Raw genomic sequence first — 6,345 nt, 5'->3', positions numbered from 1 at the left:
TGTGTTTTTACATTAATTAAATATACAATTAAATTATGTGTTACAAAAATAAATGCAATTATGACTTTATATATTCAAATATAATATTATTTTAAATTATATAAACGTTAATAATTATTTAAATTAATTTGGTGGTATCATTTTAGAGAATTTAAGCTTCATGTCTTTCCAGAGTTGACATACATAAGCAATTATCCTACACATTGTGTTATAGTATTATTAAAATGGAAACAAAAGCTGTGAAAATATAATAACTGATCTGGATGTGTTAGCATGATGAAAGATGTTGAGATTTACCTGGTCAGCATGGCTGGAGGTCAGAGACAGGGTTCGGCGGTGTACAGTACACAATGTAGTATTGCACTTGAACTGGTCCTGTGGCAACAGCAGCCTCCAAGGCTTTTATACCTCCTCAAAGGCCATTGAGAATGTGCGAGGGGAGGGTGTCTTATTGTGAAAGAGGAGACATGGAAAAAACGGCTTCATCTTGGATTACATTAATTGCATGGCTTAATGTAAGGATTCACATGTCTCCTTCCCATGTACATTCCCACCAAAAGACTCTCCATAAGGGAAAATCTTACCTCACAGTGAACCTTTTGTTTCCTGCTGCATATTTAAAGGTTCCTCTCCTCCAAAACAAAACAAACAAACAAAGTGAAGGGTTCAGGTAAAGCACAATAGCAAGGTCATCATAATTGCCCCGCGTGACCTGGCGATCGGACGAGCGTGTCGTGGTGGAAGGCGCTGAATGGTGGGGATTCCCTGGGTCACTGAGGCCAGTATTTGGAGAGAAATGCAAACCTAATTGCTCTGTAAATCAATAGTGAACTGGCAGGACATAAATAGAATTTTTCCTCTTTAAAAGGTCGGTGTTGGGGAAATGGTGCTTGTTTTTTTGGCCTCTAGTTGTCAGGATGCCAGCGATAAGGTTGCTGCTGATGGAGGTATTAGTGCTCACTGCTGCGGGAAAGACTCTGGGATCTGTGTTCAGGAAATTCCACTTTTTTCCCTCCAGCTTTCCTCAAGATTAATTTTGAGAGAAAGACAGTGTCGGGTAACATCCCGGGCCGAACGCATGACCTGTCAAACAGTGAGTTCCAGAAATGTTACCAAAAGGTCGGGAATTTACCCTGAAAGGTTGGAAATGTACGCCAAGGTCAGGTTAAGACTCGGAAAGAGTCGGGATTGGAGGTGTATGATGTAACAAAGGGACTCTGTGATGACAAAAACTGCTTTTTTGGATCATTTCGAGATAAGTTTCCAAAACTATTCTAGTTAATGAACAATACTGCATAGAATGATCGCACGTTATTAATGCTGGAATACATGACTTTTAAAATTGAAACAGATTTTAAAACATTAGGCCTTGCACACTAACTTTTTAAATTGTTACATAGAAAAAGTTTAGATTCAAGATGTAGCTATGATGAAACAAAGGGACCACTTTTTTTGGGTCAGTTTGAGATAATTTCCCAATCTATTCTATTTACTGAATAATATCATATAGCAACAATCACATTTTATTAAAGCTGTAATACTTTAAATGACTATTAAAATTGGAACAGATTTTAAAACACTAGGCATCATACACTTATGGAAGCTTGTTTTTCCCACACAGAATTGAGTTTATGTCTTGCAATTCAGACTTTATCTCTCATAATTTTGACTTTATATCTGACAGTTCTGTTTTTATCTCAATTCAGACTTTTTTCTTGCAAATCTGAGAAAAGAAGTCATAATTGTGAGATATAAACAGTGTTGGGAAGGTTACTTTGGAAATGTAATAAGTTACAGATTACAAATGATCCTATTTAAAATGTAATAAGTAGTGTAACAATTACTTTATTAATTAAAGTAACTGATACTGTTAATCATTTTCAAACATTTATATCAGACAGGGTTAACATTATACTAGTACTAAATACTGATTAATGTCAGACTTTCAAAATCCTTCATCTCTTGAATTAAGATGATAATAATTACATTTATTTTAAAGTACAACCACCTCAGAATCAGGCTTTACCACCCCTTTTTACTTTGATTTGATTTAAAATTATAATAAGATTGAGTTAATATTAATACAATAAATATTCAGATGTAACCCCCTTTGTAATCGTTAACATTTTCATAAGTAACTTTAATTTAATTACACATTTTTTCTCAGAAATTATAATAGATTACAATTACATTTATTTTGTTTATTTACATGTTACTAGTTACTCCCTAACACTTGATATTAACTTGCAATTTTGAGAAGAAATATCAGAATTGTGAGAGATAAACTTGCAATTGTGTTATGAATTGTGTTTTTTTTTTTTTTCTGATAATTGTACGATTAAAAAGTCGCAATTAATTTTTTTTTTTTTTATCCTTTGGCAGAAACGGGCTTCCACAAATATCGCTGTAAGGTTAGGATGCACACCTCTGATTAACACGGAAAATATACTTTTATTGCATGTCACGTCAGATATGATGTGACATTCTGTGTGACTGCCACTAGGGGGTGAAATGCGACAATCGTATGCAAATGAAGGAGCTACAGGAAAAGTGGCTTAAAATGGCCATCATACACTACATGGTTTTCTGCTAAATCAATCAACTTGCAAATCGGGGCACAAATATGTGCAAAAGTCGTGTACCCCAGCCTTAAATTGAGGGGAAGGCTGATTTCACCAGCTCTCGCAGCTAAGGCTAAATCCCTTGTACGTTCCAAGCATAGACTCATCCGTCCGTGTTCATTTGATCTGTTGGCTATTTTTCCATTTTATCAGACGGAACTACTGCCAATGGAAATGAATGGGTTGTCGCTAGACAAGACAGGAAGTCTACCCATCTGGGTTTTACCTTTCCTGGTTTTCTATGGACGCCTGTGGTAAAATAGAACGGGCTGCTGTGGAGCAGAACAGGGGTTAGAGTTTTGATAATGGGAGAAAGTGGTCCTGTGTAATAGAGTTACATTTGACATGTCCTCCACTCTGGTATTTAGGAGCAGCACTGCCTACTATCAAAGAAGTCCTCTGTGTGCACGCTAAAAGGATTTTTCTCTTTAAAAGCGTAAATGGATAATTAACCGTTGAGGATCCCTCACTAGACCACATTATGGCCGCTTAGCGGTCTTTTCAAGAAACACACTCGTGAGGGAAGTCTTTGAAAGCTGATAAGGTCAGATTTACATGTGTATGTGAAAAAGGCCCAAGGGCACACGGGACCCCTGGATTTTCCTTTTAAACATGGAGGCTGAAAGGAAATTGCTAGCGTCGTGAGGTACAGAACGTACTCTCATGCTTGACGGAAAGAAAGAAACGCTCCGCAGAACTTTACATTAGGGAGCACAAGCTTGCTCGGGTTACAAGACTATCAGGACCAGCTTGATCTTAGAAACCTCGGCTTGTTGTGGTATGAGTTACGATTTGCAGAGAAAAGCCTTCAGTAAACTAAACATTTTAATTAAAACTTAAAGGGGTCATATGATGTGTTTTCAATTTTTCCTTTCTCTTTGGAGTGTTACAAGCTCTTGGTGCATGAAGAAGATCTGTGAAGTTGCAAAGACTAAAGTCTCAAACCCAAAGAGATATTCTTTATCAAAGTTAAGACTCTGCCACGCCCCCCTAAACAGCTCGTTCTAACACGCCCCCACATGTCTACGTCACTATGTGGGAAGATAACGCCGCCCAAACGTTTACGCAAAGAAAGAAGGCATAACTTTTATTCTCACTGTTGCCGCTGCACCCATGTTGCGGAGACTCTGTGTGTTTCATTATAAAAGCGAATCTACTTTGTTGGGCCTTCGTAAAGAGTACACGGCTAGAAATCAGTGGTTCAACACTGTTCCGGAACAGTTCAAACCAAATATTCAGATGTGTGCATCGCATTTTGCGGAGGATGAGGACTGTTTCCTGAGAGAGTAGTCTACAATGCTGGTGTCTGTTTATATAAAGTGGGCCAGTTCCAACTTTGCAAGGACAGTCTGGCACTTCTGACTCACAGCCTGTAAGTACATTTTCATATTTTAATAATTTGCCAATGATGATTCAAATGCGAGTTTAAAGCAGTGTAGAGTAACTGTTAGAGCTTGTTGTTTGTCATTTCTTTGATCACAAATGCAGACATGGTTTTATGTTTACGCAGCGCGATGCGCAACGCAACGCTTAAAAACACAGTATAAGTCATTATAATCATTAATTATGTCCCCACCGGATGCAAAAAACGCCTCGTTTGTAATGGGTTTTATTGTTTTTGTCTTGTTGGCATCACACTATGGTAAGGGGCGTAACATTTCCGTCACACACTTGAGGTATTCGGCCAATCACAATGCACTGGATAGCTTGCCAATCAACGTACACCTTGTTTTTCAGATCAATGAGCTTTGTAAAAATCGACACGTTTCAGAAAGGCAGGGCATAAAAGAGCAACAATAATGTACATTATGTGGAAAATAATGTGCTTTTTGAAATTTAAGCTGCATAAACACATTTCATTACATCAAATACACAAAATAATGTTCTTTTTAGCAACGTCATATGACCCCTTTTAAGTGTCTATTTTATTCTGTGGTAAAACCATTTAAAAAAAAAAAAATGAAAGGGTAATTACAAGTTTCTGTCACAATTTAGACTTCATACTTTTTCTTGCAATTGTGAAATATAAACTTGTGAACCTTTTTTAAATGTTGTGGTGGGACAAAAAAGTTAGAATTGAGAGATATAAACTTGGAATTTACAAGAAAAAAACTTCATTCTGAGTTTATGCATCGCAATTCAGATTTTTTTTTTGTCTTGTGGTAGAGACTTAGTAAACAAATTGGTTATGGTCTTTAATTTGGTCTTTAAGGATATTATTCATCTTTTAAAGTATCATTTATTTATTTTACTTCATTGGAATGGTATGAAACTTGGTGACTTTTGTGGCATCTGTGAATACAGACACAAAAATCAGACATGGCTCAAAAATCATTAAATCTACTCAAAACACAAAATATTAAATAAAGAAATATTACTGAACTAAATTATTATAATTTTTTATAATAAATATAAAAAGTCACTTGTGGTCATCAAAAATTACCTCTACACAAAATGAATGGTCATTAAGAAAAATACAAAAATATACAGAACAATTTATTGTGTTACTATCTACAAATCTGATTTTATACAAATTTTATTATAAATTGAAACTAATTGTGCATCATTTAGAGATGAATATTGTTTAGTACCAAGAAATCTCCTCAAAATACAAAGTATTTAAGAAAAATCACCTTTGCTTTGTTTTGAATTTATCATTTCTTGTTCAATAAATTGTAATATTATTTTTAATTTTAACTACTTGCTAATTGTACTGATGGTTCATGCTCTGACATAAACCTATTGGCTATTAAACTTAGATTTCCCCGCCCCTACTTCCTGTTTCAGATGGACTTTAACAGCCTATGAACATATAACAAATAAAACTCCCCCCTCAAAGTTGCCATTTGAGGGGGAGTCGTGGCCTAATGGTTAGAGAGTCGGACTCCCAATCGAAGGGTTGTGAGTTCGAGTCTCCGGGCCGGCAGGAATTGTGGGTGGGGGGAGTGCATGTACAGTTCTCTCTCCACCTTCAATACCACGACTTAGGTGTTGATCAACACATCTAACCCCAAATGATGCCCACTGCTCCGGGTTTGCTTCCAAATTCTCCGTGTGTGTGTTCACAGTGTGTTTGTGTTTTCACTGCTCTGTGTGTGTGCACTTCGGATGGGTTAAATGCAGAGCACTAATTCTGAGTATGGGTCACCATACTATGGGCTGTGATTTGAAATTGTGACCTTGTTAGAACCACCATATACTATCTTTAACAGCCTATGAACATATAACATCATAAACATGATTTGAAATTGTGACCTTGTTAGAATCACCATTTGCGACTTTATACCATCAAAACGTGAAAGCTAAACCCAGGGTTTGTGTATTTGGTTGGTAAGCAGTCTCTCCTGCTTTTACTCTCTGCCAGCTTGATAAAGAACTGTCATAAATTCAAAGCAGTTTCCATTGCCTTCCATCATCGTGAAAAATGACACTCTTTAACCAGCACATACCAGACAGGATTTATTCAGAGGCTGATGAGATTGAATAGCTTTTTAATATAGACAGAGTATCACATGAGACCTGTCTGATGCTCTCGATGTGGGACGAATAATCTGTGGATAATTACTCCGCATTTTAGCTCGTTTTACTTCTCAGTTATTATACTACAAAGATTTCCTAATTAATATTTCAGCAGTTTTCTAAATCAAATCATATAACAGTGTGATTAAAAGCTACAACAAGTTGAGTTTGCTTTTAGGTTATAATAGACTAAACAAGATAAATG

Source organism: Cyprinus carpio, chromosome A19, assembly GCF_018340385.1.
Source record: "Cyprinus carpio isolate SPL01 chromosome A19, ASM1834038v1, whole genome shotgun sequence".
Lineage (NCBI taxonomy): Eukaryota > Metazoa > Chordata > Actinopteri > Cypriniformes > Cyprinidae > Cyprinus > Cyprinus carpio.
Note: the sequence above shows the minus strand (reverse complement) of the source record.